Here is a 20,252-nt window from a genome sequence, read left to right on the forward strand (position 1 = left end):
ACTCTATAGTTCTGTGTTTCCAAGTTCAGTTCTTCAGGTTCCTGTTTATTTGGTTTTTATTCCCCCCCCCTTTTTAAAATAAAGGTCGGATTGAAAAAAAAACAGCACTGAAGTGCATCTTTTCACCAATTGACACATTTCTGTAGGCAACCTCCCCTAATGCACACACTGCAAGCAATTGCCCCAAATACTATCCACTTTGCATGTTGTTTTCACTGACATAAGCATTTTTAAGGCAACCTCCCCCTGGTAGATGCATTCTTGTACACTTTTATTTAGTTGGAGAACTGCATCACAAAATTCAGAGAGGTGCCGATTTCTGAGGAATAGCTGTGTTTCAGTTGACATATTGTGAATTAGGTGGGTTCACGTTAAAATGTCAACTAGACTAGATTTCCCCTCCCTCCCTTATTCCAGGTAGGGAACAAAGGCTGTTGCCTTTGTTGCAGAACCCTGGCAAGCTGCTGCCCATCTGTGTAGACCACACTGAACTAGATAGACCAACAGTCTGCCTTTGTAGAAAGCATCTTCCTATGCTTCTATGCTCCATTGTTTGCTGCTGTGTAAGCAACAGCTGGACTATGTTGTCAGTCTGCTCCAAGGGCTGGGTTAGAGTTTAAGTTACCTTATCTCAAAATGTGCATTTTAAAAAATGCACTTTGATACGATTTTAGGGGAAGCCTCCAATGTGAAATTTCAGGCCATCGACAGCACAGGAGCCGGGCCACGGAAACAAAGCTATCAACCATATTTGCTGATGACAATGCAAGAGGCACTCTGCACGTGCTCCTTGTGAGTGCCACACGTGGTCCATCCCAAATTACCATCCGTCACCTTGTGTGCTGACCGCCATTCTCAGCCCCCAGCCCACCATCCAACCAGACCTTTCCAACTCAACCTTCTCTCCTGGTGATGTTTACCTCTTTGGAAATGCCACTTTAACCCCCCACTCCACCCCCCCCGACAAAACGAGAGAGTAGGAAATTGCCAAGAGATGACAGGCTCCCCTCTCTTCCCTGCACCTGCCTCTCCCTGACACCCTCCCTCCCCTTCCAGACGACGCTCTAGGGGGGCCAGCTCCTGCCACTCCAGGGATCTGTGCTAATGATGACTGACAGCTCTTAAAAGTGCAACTTCAGCACCTCGCTGTCAGCACACCTCAGACTTCAGAGGCCTCACGCACCCGCCTGCCCGCTGGGAGGTGTTTGAAAGCCTCCCTGAGATGTGCTTTTCTAGGCACCGACACCCTCCCGCCCACCCCTGCGTTGCCAGCAGCGCCTGACGACCGCCCTTTTGTTGGCTGCGACCTTGCCGGTGCTTTGCCGGCGACGGGAAAATGAGCAACCCGGTAGTTAGCTGGGGAAAGCACAGCTACCGCCTCTCTCCCTCGCCTCCCCTCCCCGTTGCACCCAGCAGAAGCTCAGAGCTGACAGGAGTGAGCGCCACCAACTCCAAAGTCTAAAGCAGTTGGCAGCTTCCTCCGTACCAGTTTTTCATGCCCCCAAGTGGGTCAGACCGGAGAGATGGAGAGTAATTGGGTGGTGGCATGTGGGGGGAGAGAGATGTGTGGGTGGGGTGGGGGAGAGGGGAGAGGGAGATCCGTGTTGGAGCAGGGGCCATTTGGAAGCCACCAGTTTAGAAATTAAGTCGGATGGGCCTGGCAGGGGTGCCCAGGGCTCCCTGCGCCATCCTTTTGATTGACTCCGGGCTTAACATCTCCTGCCACCTACCAGCACTTGTCTGTGCTCATTAGCGAGGAGTCTGTGGGCAAATATTCAGATAATCCACTGGAGGAAAATGCTCATCTCTGGTGGGGGCCATCTGGGTATTCAAATGAGGCAGCAAGGGAGCAAAAGCAGCCATGGCGTGACCTCGACGCCCGGACAGAAAGAAGGGAGGGTCGCTTTTTGAGAGTGTTCTATCCCGAGCAAGGAGAGAGACCTGTTCATGGTCGCAAAGGCGAAGGGCAATGGTGGCATGCTGCAAATGCAGAATGGAGAGGTGCTTGGTAGAGTCTTGGCGGAGCGCCGAGCTCCTTTTGTGTGCCAGCCTCGATCCTTGCCGCCTCATTTCTGGGGCACGATGCATAGAAAGGAAATGCCCATAAAAACCTGTGATTGCAATAATAATAAGAAGAAGAAGAAAATACTGCTGCTTTCCCCAGAATTTCCCCAGCACTGGATAGCTTCAGCATACTCAGGAATCAAAAGCTTTGTTATTTTTTTGTAGGAAATATATACTTTTTGTGCATTCCACAATTAATTTTTTTTATGCATCATCCTCCACCCACAAAGAGTAAATGCATCACCCCACCGAAAGAAAAAAGAAGATGTACATTTGCATATGCTAATTTATAGACATAGGCACACATTTTGAAAGGGTGACTGGTATTTGGAGTGAAATGCCGTGCACTGCCCCATAGACTGTGACCAGGTGGCTGGCCAACTCTTGTTATCTAGCTGCTGCTTGTGGGTGGACAGGTTCAAGGCCCCTCCACCTCTCCTTCCTTTTGGTCCTAAGTAAATCATACTTAGACTGGACTTTTGTCCTTTGTATAGGAATGGGGTATCCTAGATGATGGCATGGCTGACTCACTGCCTGGAGGAAATTCTAATAATGCTCCATGCAGTGTCATTCTGTTCTTGGTTCCACCAGTCTCCCTTTATTAAAATAAGAGCCTAAGGAGAGCTTGTTGGATCAAATCAGTGGTCAATCTCCTTGAGCATCCTACTCTCACAGTGGTCAACCAGATGCCTGTGGGAAACCAGCAAGCAGGACCTGGGCGCAAGAGTGCTCTCCCCTCATCTAACTTCCAGCAACCAGTAATTAGAAACATTGCTGCCTCTGACCATGAGGAAAGACCACAGCCATCATGGCTAGCAACCATGGCTCATTGTCTGCTCCATGAATTTGTCAGATCCTCTTTTAAAGCCATCTGAGTTGTTGGCCATCACTGCCTTCTGCGGGAGGGAGTTCCGCAGTTTAACTATGTGCTGCACAAAAAAGCCCTTTCTTTTATCCATCCTCAGTCCACCAACGTTCAGCTTCATTGGATGAGCCCATGAATTCTAGTGTTACAAGAGAGGGAGATGAACTTTTCACCATGTCCAGACTCTCCAGTGTGGTGTAGTGGGTAAGAGCGGTGGACTCATAATCTGGTGAACCGGGTTCGATTCCCTGCTTCTCCACATGCATCTGCTGGGTGACCTTGGGCCAGTCACACTTCTCTGTAGTCTCTCAGCCCCACTCACCTCACAGAGTGTTTGTTGTGGGAGAGGAAGGGAAAGGAGAATGTTAGCCGCTTTGAGACTCCGTCGGGTAGTGATAAAGCAGGATATCAAATCCAAACTGTTCTTCTCCAAGTGTCCATATTTTCCAGGGACAGTCCCTGATTTAGAGAAGCCGTCCCAGTTTCTGATTTGATCCCAGAATGTCCCACTTTCCCCTTAAGATGTCCCTATTTTCATTGGAGAAATGTTGGCAGCTATGGAGTGATCCAACCCCCGATGTGTCTGAAGGCAATCCTGTATATGAAAGAATTTTTTAAAAAATAAAATAAAAAAGGTTTTCTGTTTTATTGTGTTTTTATGTGTGTTGGAAGCTGCTCAGAATGACTGGGGCACCCCGGAAAGATGTGTGGGGTATAAATAGTTAAAATTATCATTACAGAATGGGACGTCCCTATTTTCATTGGAGAAATGTTGGAGGGTATGCATGTCATGTATAATTTGGTTCTCCCCCATTGTCTCTTAACTTGCCTTTCCTTTAAGCTAAAAAGCCCCAAATGCTGCAACCTGTCCTCGTAGGGGAGTCTTTTCCCTTCCTGCTCTCCTCCCCCATCTCCTTTCTACATTGTTCTCCTTTCTCCATTAATCTACTCTCACTTCTCTCCTTTCCCCCCACTGATGCGAGGAAGGCTGCTCCCATTTAGAGCTAATGGCTTTTACCTGCTAATGGCAGAGCCGGTTTGACTTCTCCTCCTTTGCTATTAAACTGACCTGAACTTTTCTATTTCCTGAGTTGTTTGATGTAGCTCAGAGTTCTCCTTTGGCTCACACCTGAACAAGATGGGCTTGGAGCGTGGCCTGTGCACTCAAAGCAAGAGCAGCAGAGGAGGCTTTTTCCATGCAAGGCAAATCGTTTGCTTCCTCAGCCTCTGAATGTTTTGCATGGTGGAGAAAATGGCAGATCTTTGGGCAAAACAACAACAACAACAACAACTCACCTTTCCAGTAACAAATGGTGAAGCTTTCTAGTCCTCTAGGTTTGTAGATCAGTCTTAAGCTCAGTCACATTTTTGAGTTAACGTCTGATGTCATTGTGAAGGCTGTCATGAACATGTGGAGGCCATACCCTCCAACATGTTTCCGGTGAAAATGGGGACATCCTAAGGAAAAGTGGGACATTCTGGTATCAAATAAAAAACTGGGATGGCTTCTAGAAATCTGGGACTGTCCCTGGAAAATAGGAACACTTGCTGGGAGGCATTTACAGGGCCCCTTATGTCCTGTTTGAGTCCTTCCTGACTTTTGGAAGCATCCTCCATCATCCCTTTTCCAAATTTACTTACCTTTCTGGAAAGGCAGCAGCAGAGAGGTATTAAGCTTAAGGCAGCCATGTGGATCCTGTGACTCTTTGGTTGTTGCTAGACTCAAACTCCCATCATTCCTGACAGTTGGTCAAACAGGCTGGGGCTGAAGGGAACTGGACTACATCTAGAAGACCACAGGTTCCCCAGCCATCTAAAGCCTAAACACTTGCCTTAAGGCCTCAACTCTTCCTCCAGGGCTGGTTCAAGATGTTTTGCTTCATGAGGCAGAGGATGAGATGGTGTCACCACCCCATGGCATGCATGGACGCTCACTGAACATGCAGTTGAATGCTACGTCAACAGGGGCGAAGTGACAAATGTCCCCCATCCCAGCTGAGGAAAGCCAGCTAACTTAAGGGGCCCAGAGCAGGCCATGTGAAACTCACACCACTCTGTCCTCCAACATGGGTGAATGGTCACAGCAGCACCAGCAACCAGAAATGGTCCCCACGGTTAGCCCTAGGAATGGGCAAATCTGTCAGTTTCCAGTTTCTCTCAATTCCACACTGGTGGAGCTTAATGGTGAGCCATAGAAGAAGGAATCTCAGGCCAACCATGGGGTCTATGAATTCATGCATGTGACCATCGATAGAACACGAGAGAAAAGGAATGTCAATTGAGTCATGTATACAATCACCTGGGAGTTGGTTGCTGTCTTTTTACAGTATTTTATTAACACACATGTAGTGAGGGACGGAACCTGCCAGTTTAATTATTTCTCCATTTCTCATTGTGCCAATATTAAATTTAGTTCTCCACATTACCACAATGGTCTGCATATTTTTTTTTTAAAAAAAGAAGATTTGTATTAAATGTTAAGAAACATAGAAAGAAGAAAATACTGCAGCTGTCAAAACAAGATTATACACTTCAAAGAAACAAACTAACACAACGTAAGATTGGTAGCCAATAAAGTACTCAAGAAAGAAAGAAAAGTAGGTGATTATTTTGAAGAAGGAAGACAACTAAAACCAATTAAACACCACCACTGCAGTTTATACCATATTCAAACTATATCCATTGGATGGTTAAGCTTTTATTCATTTGTCCCGAAACAGGGTGCCATTGAAGCACCCAGCCTGTGTGTGTGTACATGCAAATAAATAGAGGGGGCATACCAAACCCTGGTGAAATAAGGCCTAGCTTCTTCGCCCCACTCTGAGATAACACTAGAACTCGTGGACGTCCAATGAAACTAAGTGCTGGAAGATTCAGGATAAAAGGAAAGACTTCTTCATACAGCACACAGTTAAATTATGGGACTCATATCCACAGGGGGCAGCAATGGCCACCAACTTGGATGGCTTTAAAAGAGGACAGAATAAATTTGTGGAGTATAAGGCTTTCAGTGGTTGCTAGCCATGATGGCTGTGCTCTGCATACACAACTATCACTGCTATCAGAGGCAGTAATGCTACTGAGTACCAGTTGCTAGGAATCACAAGTGGGGAAAGTGTTCTTGAGTTTGGGCCAAGCTTGAGGGCTTCCCTTTGGGGGATCTGGTTGGCCAATGTGAGAACAGGATGCTGGACTAGATGAGCTATTGACTTGATCCAGCTGGTTGTTTTTATTAGATCATTTCCCCCCACACTCCTCCCAATCTCCTTTCCTTTAGTGCCCTGTATTTTTAGGAAGCCTGGGGGCAGAGGACATCTAAATATTGACCATTGCATGATGCTCCAGGAGCCTGTTTTGGCTGAAGTCAACAGTGCTTTAAACAAATAAGGAATGCTGATGCTCCTGACTGCTCCACCTGTTTCCTCAGCCCTTTCACCTGACTTTATCTGATGCTGTCTCTTTGGCATTGTCCCCGATGTCACCATCATGTCCGGTTATATGTATATGCGACAGCTTTGTTGACAGCTTAGCTAGCGCACTCCCATGTGGAAGAACTGTGCCGGAACACACACCCCATTGTGGATGTCTTTCTTCTGCTTTCCTTCACTGGGATGTGGGCTTGGGTGCCAAGGCAGTTTGACTTGGCAACAGAAGCTCAATCCCTCTGACTGTTCCAAAGCCCTTTTATATGTCTGCAGTCATTCTTAAAGGTTTGCTTCTAGTTCTTCCACAGTGCTACTTATGTTGCTTGATGGATGTGCAAATAGGTCTGAGAGAAAGGGGGCAGTTCCGCAACAGCTCCTGATGCCACAAAGATACTAGTGATGATAGAGATGGTGATATTTACCTAGGTAGTCTCTATCAAGAAAGGACATTTGGCGCAAGAGCACTCACTCAGCTCTCCCTCAGCTGTCACTTAGCAGCAGGCATTCCATCAGGCTGCAGATTAGAGCAACAGAAGGGAAACAGGGCTGCTGACCTGCTGTCTTTGGCCATTCCTCAACCATCACCTAGCAGCAGCCATGCCATCAGGCTACCTGAACTGTTTCTATCCCAACAAGTCATTATAAAAAATGTTATTTTTAAGACCTAGTGCCTAAGTTTGCTTTTTCCCTCTTCCCTACTTTTTCCTTTTGTATTATGTCTTTTAGGTTCTAAGCCTGAGGACAGGGACCTCCTTCTCCTTCTTCTCCTCCTCCTCCTCCTCCTCCTCCTCCTCTAGAGAAGAACAAGTCAGTCATGCTTGCTCCTTTGTTCTTTCATAAGATTGTTAATGATGACCTCACATCTTTAGATCCAAGAGAGGTGGGAGAGGAGCAGGAAGTTGTAAAACAGAATAAAACCTGACAATATCCATCTAAGCTTCAGAAACAGAGAAGTCAGCTGAGAGGTTAAAGGGGTAGAGATTCTCTGGAATGTGGAGATCCCTCGCTCTAACCCACACTATACCTCTCCTCAGCATCCAAACCTTAGTTGCATCCAAACCTCCAACAGTGTCCCCCTATGTTCAAAGTGTATAATTTATAAATACACCCAAATCCTCCCGAAGCCCCATGAACCTCAGTTCTTCTCTGCTTCCAAAGAGAATCATACCCACACATCAAACTGCAAGGCTAGATCTTCTCGTCACTTGAGGATGTGCATTGCGGATGGAATATCTCCATGCATTTGTCTAGTCCTCTTTAAAGCCATCCAAGTTGGTGGCCATCTTAAGCAAGTTCCATAGTTTAACTATCCTGTGCTTGAAGATGGTATCCCTTTGGAAGAAGGCAGAGGATTCCTTTTTCCCGGACCTATTGTTTTCATTTTGTTTTTCAAGAGCCGAGGAATGGTTAACAGAAATGCCAGCAGGGTGACAACAAAAGCCGGGATCCTGAACATTGCTCCTTGCAAATGACCTTTCCTTGGCTTCCTGTTTGCTCGCTGCGCTCTTGTCTGCCAGGCCCCCTGGCCCTGAGGAACCCAGGGCTACATTTTAGCTCATCTCCCTTATCTGCTTGACTGACTGTCAGCCTGGCACATCTCCCTGCTTGTGATGAAGGAGTCTAATTAGCGGCTGTCTGTTTGCCCTCCCTCCCCTCCCCTATTGCCACCTCTCTCATCTCCCCTCTTCACTTCTAGCCGGCTTTGCATGCAGACACACACACACACACACACCGTCCAGACTTGTTTCATTAGCATCATTAATATATCAGGCACAAAGACTGTAACAGATGGACATACACAAAGGGAGAAGATGCCATTATATCACCAAATATTAAAGTTGTCATACCTTTATTTTAAGGGGAAGGGAGAATCCAAATTGTGTGATCAGGGGACACACATGGAAGATAATTCTATTTACTGAAAGTACTTTATTATTTACTTATCCAGAGGATTTGGAGCCCGACCTTCAGCCAAAAAAATAAAAGTCTCCCAGAGTGGCTCACATCTTATCAGCTAAACAAGAGAGCTGTTGGAAGTTTGGGTGTAACTCAGCTTGCAGAAGAGGGGTTTTGCATGAGTTAAGGTCAGTTCTTCTCTAGCTTTGTAGTTTAGACTAAAACTAGAAACTTTCCTATCCAGCTTACAGATTTCCAGTGCTTTGTTCCAGCTGGAGCTCATGGGAGCTCAGCCCCAGCACCTCACATCTGGGCATCATTGCCCAGAGAACAAGGGAGAAGTTCGTGGTGAGCTCTGGCACCTCTTTTTCTAGGAAAACAGCACTGCATTTTTCCTACCATAAATGACTCTGTTATTTTCTACAACCATCTCCTTCTGTGTGATTGCAACAGGTAAAGTCAACTGTTTAGCCAACCCTCAAATTTCCTTACAAAAATCATTAAAAAAAAGTCTGCATAAAAATTAATTGGCATTTTCATGCAAATGTCTCCTAATATACACAAATGTTTGTACATAACTTGTTCTCAGATATATTCCCCCCCCCAAAAAAAATAATAATAATGCAATTTTGTATGTTACTCCCACTAACATTTGCATTGTTATGCCCCAGAATATGCATTTTTCGTCCTTGTTATTTGGAGAAGTGCATTGCAAGATTCAGAGAGCTGCGAATTTCAAAAGGCAGCTGCCTTTCGCTTCTTGGAATGTTTTGGAAATTGTCAGTTAGGTAGATCTGCCTATAAATGTGAAATGAATCGAGCCTTTCCTCCATCTCTACCTTAATTTGAGGGCTAGCATTCCAGCTGTAGAAGCGGCACTTGTTGACAGCGCATTGAATAAACCCCCAACCAGGCTGAGTTGGGGGGGGGGGGGAGCCTCACTGAATTCAATAAAGGTCAAAAACGTAAAGACAACTTTCCTTCTGTTTGGTATGATTTTATTGTTTATGTTAATAATGCAGAACATAGCCAATTTCCCCTGCTCCTTCCCCTCCCTGCCTAGCATATAAATGGCTGTGGATAATACAATCAAACAGGAGTACTCACACTCAGCCTCACCAACTAAGGTTTGTTGGAAATGCAGAACTTCCCCCTGGAAAATAAAGGATCTCTGTGTCAATTGTGTTTTTTTCCATCTAATAGATGTAATTTCTATTCTACCCAAAGTCTGGAATGCATTGCTGATATCTGTGCATAAAGGTAAAGTTAAGTCCAGTTAAGTCCAGTCGCAGACCAGTGGCGTAGTGTGGGGGGTGCAGGGGGGCCCGGCCGCACCAGGCGCAACATCTGGGGGTTAGGGAAATCCATGGGTTAGGAGGCACAAATCCACGGGTTAGGGGGCGCAAATGCATGGGTTAGGGGGCGCAAATTACTTGCCTTGCCCTGGGTGCTGATAACCCACGCTACGCCACTGTCGCAGACGACTCTGGGGTTGTGGCGCTCATCTCGCTTTACACGCCGAGGGAGCTGGTGTTTGTCTGCACACAGTTTTTCTGGGTCATGTGGCCAGCATGACTGAGCCACTTCTGGTGCAACGGAACACCAAAACCAGAGCAGCACACGGAAATGCCATTTACCTTCCTGCCAGAGCGGTACCTATTTATCTACTTGCACTTTGGGGCCTGCTTTCGAACTGCTAGGTTGGCAGGAGCTGGGACCGAGCAACGGGAGCTCACCCCATCATGGGGATTTGAACCACAAGCCCAAGAGGCTCAGTGGTTTAGACCACAGCGCCACCCGTGTCCCTGATGTCTGTGCATAGATACTCCAAACCTGTTTTTTGTGTGATGGCTTTGATCTATGCTTGCTTTTGCATTTTAATTTAAAAACAAAAAACAGAATAAGCAGAAAAGGAAAAGGAAAAAAGAACCCTGAACACCTAAAAACATGTCAAATCCGGTACTTTTTATCATATGTGGTGGAATTGTAATGTAATAATAATATTCTGGGAAATGATATATAATGAAACAAAAAAAAAGTTTAAATTAATCCCTTGTTTAAAAACCAGAAGCTTTTTAATTAGGAATTATAGGTACCGAGAACCCAAAAGGTCAGAAGAAACTTTTCATGTATGCTACTACGGCCGCTCGGATGCTGCTGGTCCAGAGAAGGAAGGAAGAGACGACCCCAACCCAAGCAGAATGGCAAATCAAATTGATGGACTATGCAAAATTAACTGGGAAGCTCATGGACCAAGAAGACAAGAAATTTAAAAAAGAATGGGAAATGTTTATAATGTTTATACAAAATTATTGTAAACAGGTCAAAACATTAGCAGGATTCTCAACACAATTGCAATGAAACAGAAAATAGAGATTACTTAGGAAGATGGGGAAAATGGAGAAGTATTGATATGCAATTGAAAATAAAATTAAGTGGACCCATGGATGGGGTGGGGTGGGGTGGGGTGGGAATCAGGAGTTTCAGGGTAATCTCAATACAGTGGTACCTTGGGTTAAGAACTTAATTCGTTCTGGAGGTCCGTTCTTAACCTGAAACTGTTCTTAACCTGAGGTACCACTTTAGCTAATGGGGCCTCCCACTACCGCCGTGCAATTTCTGTTCTCATCCTGAAGCAAAGTTCTAAGCCCAAGGTGCTATTTCTGGGTTAGCGGAGTCTGTAACCTGAAGCGTCTGTAACCCGAGGTATCACTGTATGTGGAATTTGTATGGTTTTCTGATGTTCTTTTTTTCTTTTCTCTCTCTTTTCTTTCTTCATCTTTGAAAATCTAATTAAAAATAAATAAAATAAATAGTTAAAAACATGTCAAACCCTTCCACCCAGCATCACCCAACAAATTTGCAACTCAAACCACCAGAGAGGGAAGTGGAGGCAGTCCACTGCTTTTTTAGAATTCTATAGGGCATCGCGGTGTTAATCTAGTTAACAGAAAAAGAAGAGAGCCCACATTCCATTTTAAGACAAGGAAATTGGGAGCCCCTGCCAGGCAGGCAGCCTGCTGTGGCGACTGCCCCAGCGATGCGCGGCCGGGTCAGAGAAGATGCTCCGCCAGGGGGGCTAGCCTCCGATCACCCAGCTCCCCGAGTGACCCAACAGCCTTTTCGTTTGCTGCCCCTGTCACTCGGAGCGCGGAGGACAGCGACCATATGCCTCCCGACCTCCCCCTTGCTTTGCCGGGGAAGATTCGGCCTGCTGGGCATTTCCTATCAGAATGGCTCAAAAGATAGATGCTCCGATGTGGCCCTGCTAGCATCACATTCTTATGGCACTGTGTGTGTGTGTCTGTGTGCGCTGATCTCAGGCAGAAGGCAAAGGGGAAGGGGAGGAAAAAATGTGGGTTTCTTTTCCGTTGCTGTTTTTGCAGGAGGGAAGGGCGGCAGAGCTGCCAAAGAGCTGAGGGGTGGAGCGGGCATCTTGGTGTGTACAGAGCTGGCCGGGGCTGCAGAAAGCTTGATGAGCCCGGGGGGGGGGGTCCTTCCTCCCACCTCCAGAGATGCTCTGATGGCAGTGATGGGATGGCTGACTTGGTAGCTAGTGGAGCAGCCTTCATTGTTGTCCTCGACAACACTGGCAGGGACGAGGAGGAGGAGGAAGTGGTGGAGGGGATGGTGGTGGATGCCTTCTGGCCACAAGCACAAACATGCAAACACCAATTGGAGGGAGGGGGAAAGGGAGAAGCTCCCCGTCGCTCCCAGCTACTGGTTTGATAGGGGCTGTTCCATGACACATGCTCATCTCCAATTCTCCCTCGACCAGTGCCTGCTTCCTCCTTTCTGTGCCAGGCGTCAGATGTCCAACTGTGGGCGCCTGCAGATGAAACACACAAGCGCACACAACCGTTGGGATTTGGGGAAAACAAAGGCACACATGGAAGGTGCATTCACTGGGAACGTCTCAAGTGGAAAGGTTGTGGAAGAGAGCATGCTTTGCTGGCTAAAGGCCCCGGGTTCCATTACCTGCACTGTCACTAGGGGGAAATCTCCTGTCTCAGGGACAGGGGCATGTGATTCTTTGGGAAGAGGCTGCCGGTCAGAGGGGGAAGCTGCTGAGCTAGAGGTAGAGAACCTTTAGCCTGCAAGGATAATTGGGCCCACTGTGCCTCCCCACTACATTTCTGTGTATCTATACTCAAAGGTAGCATTAGCTATGACATCAGGTGTAGGGCAGATGGGTGTGGCTTCCCTGAAATGACATTGCAGGCTATATATATATATATATATATGCTTTCGTAGATTTTCACGGGTACAGGAATGCAGGTTTTGGTGTCCTCGGGTGTCTTCCCGTGTAAAAGTTGGGGTGTCTAGGCGACGTTTCGACGAGGTCTCACTCGTCATCTTCAGGCTGGTGCTTTCGGCTTCTTGTTACTGGAACAGAGCAGGATCTCAGTGTTTGAGTTCCTATAAATACTGTTGAAGCCAAGCCAGAGCACAACTAAGTGCAGTACAGCCATCTTCTCAGAAAAACTCTTCACAAAGTTCAAGAGGTCAAGACACAAAGACTTTAGCAACTAATCCACACCTAATGACCCACCTAAGTGGTACTCAGGATATCACTCAAGAAATCACTCAGGATATCCCTCAAGTAATTAAGGAACAAAAGAAGAAAAGGCACACTAGCCTGGGAACTTCCTCTCTGCCCAGAACATTGGAGGCTATACACCACACCCCCTCAACAGTATTTATAGGAACTCAAACACTGAGATCCTGCTCTGTTCCAGTAACAAGAAGCCGAAAGCACCAGCCTGAAGATGACGAGTGAGACCTCGTCGAAACGTCGCCTAGACACCCCAACTTTTACACGGGAAGACACCCGAGGACACCAAAACCTGCATATATATATATATATATATATATATATATATATATATATATATGCATGCCAGTCTTGTGTAGTGGTTAGAGTGTTGGACTGGGTAAAGCTAAAGGAACCCTGGATGGTTAGGTCCAGTCAAAGGCTACTATGGGGTTGCAGTGCTCATCTCGCTTTCAGGCCGAGGGAGCCGGTGTTTGTCCACAGACAGCTTTCTGGGTCATGTGGCCAGTGTGACTAAACTGCTTCTGGTGCAACGGAACACCGTGATGGAAACCAGAGTGTATGAAAACACCGTTTACCTTCCCGCCTCAGTGGTACCTATTTATCTACTTTCACTGTTGTGCTTTCAAACTGCTAGGTTGGCAGGAGCTGGGACAGAGCAACGGGAGCTCAACCCGCTGACCTTCTGATCGGCAAGCCCAAGAGGCTTGTGCCTCTCAATCTAACCTACCTCACAGGGTTGTTGTGATGAACGAATGGGTAGGAGGAGAACTATATATACCACCATGAGCTACTTGGCAGGGTTTTCCTTTTTCTTTATTTCTTTTATAAATTTGAAATTAAAATTGATTGTTTAAAAAAAGTGTAGGGAAGGTAAAGACGCCATTCAATGCCAAATGAGTGTTGCTGGCAACACCCCCCACCCCACCTTGCCTACGATGCCTTTGCAAGCCCTGACATAATCTCTGCTGCTCAGGAAGTCCCAGGGATTTGTAAAGGCCAGCAAGCATCTGATTGGCAGGGATAGGGGTAGCCCAAGCCCTGTGCTTTTGCCTGGGCGGTTTGATGTCAAGCTGCCCAGGTGAAACGAAATGGGTCGCCTGAAGTCCTTCTGAACCTGGGACTTTCTGCTTGCAAGGGATACTCTCTGCCATTGGGCTATGACTCTTCTCCACGAGGCCACAGGTTTCCTCGTCCCTGTCCTAAATAAAAGAGACATCATGCAGTGTTGAAAAGAAACTGCACAGAAGAAGGGCATCTGTGGGCCACCAAGTAGAGGAGGAGGAAGGGGAGATGAAGAGGCGGAAGAGGAGCGGGAGGAGATGGAGAAAGAAGGAGGAAAAGAAGGAGGAAGAAAAGGAGGAGGATAGATGACAAGAAAAACCTCTCTCTCTCTCTCTCTCTCTCTCTCTCTCTCTCTCTCTCTCTCTCCCTCCCTCTCCCTCTCCCTCTCCCTCTCCCTCTCCCTCTCCCTCTCCCTCCCTCCCTCCTCAGCCACCTCCTTGAATCCAGGCCAATCCTACAGCTTATGGGATTCCCATTGGACACACTTGATACTTAACAGCTTTGGCGTCTGCCATAGCTGCGAGTGGGAAGGGAGAGAACCGCTGGGCAATGTAATATAGCAAAATCTGCATACGCCGCCCAAGCTCCGTGTCCCTTTGCACTGTTGACTTAAAACTTACAAGCTACAAGCTGTGGCATCTACTCAGACTGCATCAGCCCACCCCGCCCTTGATGCTGGCCTCACAGACGCTGCCAGCTACTCACATTTTTTTTCGTCTCCAGCCACCTCATTAGAGCAGGAGGATATTTAGTTTCTTGCGACCGCCCTATCCGATTTTCATATATCCCATCTTAAAAAAGGGGGGGGGCTCCCTCCGTTTCCAGCAAGAAAACACGATGCAAATTTCTGTGCCGAACAGTGCCTTGCTCCTGCAGGCAACATTGATAAGAAGCTCAGTAGCAATCGGTAGAGGCAGTGTGGCCTAGTGGTTAAGGGTGTCAGGCTAGAGCTTTGGAGGCTACAGTTCAAATCCCCCACTCAGCCACAATGAGAAGGTGCTTGCGTGACCTTGGGCCAGTCGCTGCCTCTCAGCCTAATCAGCTGCACAGGGTTGTTGTGCAGGGAAGCATGGAGGTGGAAGAGTGCCCATCATCTCGAGCTGGAATAGAAAATAAATAAATAAATAAATAAATAAATGAATGTGATCTTATGCAAGTACTTTCTTGTGGGTAAGTCGCATTGAATGCTGCACCTATTTGTTAGGGCTGTGCTGGATCATAGAATCATGAACCAAAGAATTGAAGAGTTGGGAGGGACACTAAGGGCGATCTATAGTCGACACTACTGCAATGGAGGAATCTCAGCGGAAGCATCCATGAGCAGAAGTTCTTCCAGATGTTTAGCTAGAATCTCCTTTCTTGTAGCTTTAAACCATTGATTCCAGCAGGAGGGAACAAGTTTGTTCCTTCTTCCATGTGACAGCCCTTTGTGATATTTGAACACGGCTATCATTATCTCCTCTCAGTCTCCTGCATACCCAGCTCCTTCAGCTGTTCCTCATAAGACTTAGTTTCCAGACCCTTGATCAACTTGGTTGTCCTCCTCTGCACACGTTCCAGCTTGTCAACATCCTTCTTAAATTGTGAAGCCCCAAATTGGGCACAGTATTCCAGGTGTGGTCTGAACAAGGCAGAATAGAGTGGTACTATGACTTCCCTTGATCTGGATACTATACTTGTGTTGATGCAGTCTAGAATAGCATTTACCTTTTTTCCCTGCTGCTGCATCACATCATGAAGTGAACTGAAAAGATTTAGGATTTGTCAAGAGTGTGTTGAAGTGGTCTTGGATTGCCCCAGTTCAAATCCACCTGGAGCAATCCAGGTCTGTCCAAAGTGGGGTTGTCAAGCAGGGTCTCTAACCTGTACTGTCTCCTTCACTCCCACTTTGAATGCACATTTAATTAGGGTTATATATTCATTCATTCATATAGATTCATATTCATATTCATTATATATATTCAGGGTTATATATTCAGTTAAAGCCATTTTCCCAGTAGTGATGTATGGAGGTGAGAGCTGGACCATAAAGAAGGCTGGTCGCCAAAGAATTGATGCTTTTGAAGTATGGTGCTGGAGAAGACTCTTGAGAGTCCCATGGACTGTAAGAAGATCAGACCTCTCCATTCTGAAGGAAATCAGCCCTGAGTGCTCACCAGAAGGACAGATCCTGAAGCTGAGGCTCCAATACTTTGGCCACCTCATGAGAAGAGAAGACTCCCTGGAAAAGACCCTGATGTTGTGAAAGATTGAGGGCACAAGGAGAAGGGGACGACAGAGGGCGAGATGGTTGGACAGTGTTCTTGAAGCTACCAGCATGAGTTTGCCCAAACTGCGGGAGGCAGTGGAAGACAGGAGTGCCTGTCGTGCTCTGGTCCCGGGGGTCACGAAGAGTCGGACACGACTAAACGACTAAACAACAACAACAACATTCATTGCAACAACCCTGCCAGGTAGGCTAGGCTGAGAGACAATGACTGACCGAAGGTCACCCAGGGAGCTTCATGACTGAGTGTAGATTTAAATCATGGCCTGCTAGACTTTATTCTCACACTAATCACTAATTTACTCTAATCACTACACCCACCACAGACCCCCCCAAGTGTCCCTGTTTTCCAGGGACAGTCCCAGATTTACAAAAACTGTTTTCATTTCTGAATTGAACCTGGAATGTCTTGCTTTTCCTTAGGACGTCCCTATTTTCATCAGCGAAATGTTGGAGGGTATGGAGTTATGCAAACCCCTAGCCAAGTAGATAAGTAACTATACAACCTTTAGAAGGCAGCTGAAGGCAGCCCTATATAAGGAAGTTTTTTAGTGTTTAATTCTTTTTATTACTGATATATATATGTTGGAAGCTGCCCAGAGTGGCTGGGACCACCCAGTCAGATGGGCAGGGTATAAAGATGATGATGAAACAGGACATTCCTATTTTCATTGGAGAAATGTTGGAGGGTATGGGCTGTGGTTTTTTTTTAAAAAAAAAATGCACCCTCAATGAGAACTCATTTCCCCACACCCCAAATCACTCAGGAAGTAGTATGCATTTTAATTAGAAAACTAGAAGATCAAGGAACCAGGTTTTAGCTGAGCTGTGCCACCCCGAAGGGCCTGTTCTCTATATTTAGCTTTCCTCTACGGAAAGGTTTTTTGAGGGCAATGGCTAATGCCACTGGTGTTATGTTTCCAGCCTTCTAGGTGTTGCCTTTCTCAGTTCCTCTGCTGGTCTTAATGGTTGGTCTGTGGGTTGGTTTAATTTTATTTTTAGGGTTTTAAGTGTTGCTGCTTTGACAGTTTGGCACTTTCTTGAAAGGGATGTGCATCACTGTGAGGGCCCTTGGGCAGAAAGGGTGACTCACCGATCAATCGGTCCATCCATTTGACTGTGTTAGGGTGACCTCGTCCTTTGCTGTTTGGGGGGTTGAAAGGAAACTGTGGCCAAACTGTCGCATTCTGCTAAAAAGCTGAAAGTCATCCCATCAAAACGATATCACAACCTGTGTGCAGGATCCTTCTGGTGCTGTCAAAGAAGGCAGAAGTGTGTCCCTACTTTCCAGGGACAGTATCGGATTTACAGAACCTGTCCCAGTTTCTGATTTGATCCCGGAATGTCCCACTTTCCCTTAAGATGTCCCTATTTTCATCAGAGTTCTTGGAGGGTATGGGACCCCTGAGCCAAGGAGATAAGTAACTATACAACCTTTAGAAGATATCTGAAGGCAGCCCTGTACAGTGGTACCTTGGTAGTCGAACAGAATCCATTCCAGAAGTCCGTTCGACTTCCAAAACGTTCAGAAACCAAGGCGCAGCTTCCGATTGGCTGCAGGAAGCTCCTGCAGCCAATCAGAAGCCATGCCAGCTGCGTTGGACATTTGGGTTCCAAAGAACATTTGCAAACCAGAACACTCACTTCTGGGTTTGCGGCATTCGGGAGTTGAAATGTTCGGCTCGCAAGGTGTTCAGGATCCAAGGTACAACTGTATAGAGAAGTTTTTTAATGTTATTCATTATATTTTTAATATATGTTGCCCAGAGTGGCTGGCGCAACCCAGTCAGATGGGTGGGCTAAACAACAACAACAACAACAGAACATCCCTATTTTCATTGAAGAAATGTTGTAGGGTATGTAGTACACCTCTCTGATTGGTCACATAACACAATGAGGGGGACTCCCATACATGCAAACTTCTTCCTCCTGCTTTCTTCCCTCATCATAGGTCTTTGCATACTTTTTCAGCTAGTACATGAAAACTGACTTTGGGCCACCATGGCTGCAATGAGAACCTCATGGACGACTTCCAGTCATGGGCTACCTCTAACCAGCTATTAGGTCCATTATTAGGTCTATGTGCAACAAACGGCTTGTGTTTGCTGGGAAAGGGTCAAACCAAGGTCAGGATAAATTATCTGGCTAACAAGGTGTGTAGCCTCCTGAAACACTCTGACCCACCACACCTATTCCACAGCACCACAACATGTGCAACACCATCCCAATCTGGTTGCACTCTCTGCAGCAGAGCATGCTCTGAGCAGGTTCTTCTTCTTCTTTGAAGAGGTTCCAGAGAAGGGCATCTCCCTTATCCAGCCCCATTGATAACTGCCAAGGGAATGGGAGATAGATAGTGCGTATTTATAGTTCTGTGTGCACGCTGGTCAGCATCTTCTTCCAGGGCTTTTACCTCCCTTTTCCCAGTGGTGTTGTGGAGGCAAGCTGGGAGTTACATCAAGGGAACGCATTAAGGCACCATCGGCAGGATGGTAGGGCACCTTTGGATCCAGCTCCCCAGCTGCTCAATTATTTACATCTCATAATTCCCAGCAAATCACTGGCTGTTTATTTGTGCTCATGTATAATTGAAGCGTTTCCTTGAGCCCGAGCCAGATCTCTGCTCCCACGATTATCTGGCCACGCTCTTTGAAAGCCATTTGGTAAACTCTGCAGAGATTTCAAGGAGGGTCTCCAGAGTGACTGGCCATCCATTGAGGAGACTCCCTTTTAATTTTTGGCTTCTGCGGAGACTTGATGGATGGTTCATCATGTCTTAATTGACTGGACCGTGCCATTTAAAGGGAGTATATTCCTTTTTTGAAAGTGGGGGAGAGATCTCTCCATGTAGGGGATTCCACCTTTGCAAAACCAAGCATGCTGTCATTCTATACCACTGACTTCTGAAGACCTAGAGGAGGGGGTCCTTCATCCCACAAAGTTATCCCTTTCATACATGGTGGAATTTCCTCTTATGCCCCTGAGCCACACACCCTTATCTGCTCCAGAAGGCTAGCAGAACCTGAAGAAGGAACCTGAAGAAGACATTGGAGCCATAGGGGTGGGGAGGAAGAGGAGATCCCCTGTGCAAGTGGAAGCAACTTGAGAACATAAGAAGAACCTTGCTGGATCATGTCAATGGCCCGTCTAGCCTGGACTCCTGTTCTCACAGCCGCCAACCTGATGCCCATGGGAAACTTATCCTCACCTGTGGTTCTCAACAAGTGGAATTCAGAGACATACTGCCTCTGACATAGCCATTGTGGCTAGCAGCCACTGACAGCCTCATCCTCCACAAATATCCTCAATTCTCTTTTGAATTGGCCATTACCACCTCGCATGGGAACAAATTTTCTATAGTTTTAACTATGTCTCGTGTGAAAAATACATTAGCAACACTGGAGATAGGCTGAAACTTCTGTGAAGCAATGCTTCTTTTTGTTTTGTCTTCCAACATTCAGCTTCATTGAATGTGCCCTTGTATTAAGAGAGAGGGAGGGAAATGTATCTACCTACTTCAGATTGTAAGAAGAGGCATCTGGATCAGGCCAATGGCCCATTCAGTCCAGCATCCTTGTCTTACACTGAACAATCGGATTCCTGTGGGAATCCCCAAGCAGGACTTGCACACAAGAGCACTCTCCCCTCCTGCAGTTTCCAACAACTGATATTCACAGACATAACTGCCTCTGACCATGGAACCATGGTGGGACCATGGTACAAGCCATCATGGCTTGCAGTCATTGACAGCCTTCTCCTCCATGAATTTGCCCTATCCTCTTTTATGTAAGAACACAACAGCATAAGAAGAATCTGGTGTATCAGGCCAATGGCCTATCTGGTCCTTGCCATGCCCAACCAGATCCCTATAGGAAACCTTTATGCAGGACCCAGACATAGGAGAAATCCCCACCTCCCCTGTGGTTTCCAGAAACCATCCAAATATCCCATCCACTCAAATTATGAGAATGTATGTGTGTATGACTTTATACACCTCTGTCTTGGAAATCCAATGTCCAAGCGAGGAGACAATAGTGGGACAGAAGGACTGATCATTTGACTTGGTGAAAGGCAGCTTCCTGCATTGTTCATAACGATCCATGTGCTCGAGCCCTA

This window comes from Podarcis melisellensis, assembly GCF_964234715.1.
Source record: "Podarcis melisellensis genome assembly, chromosome: 16".
NCBI lineage: Eukaryota > Metazoa > Chordata > Lepidosauria > Squamata > Lacertidae > Podarcis > Podarcis melisellensis.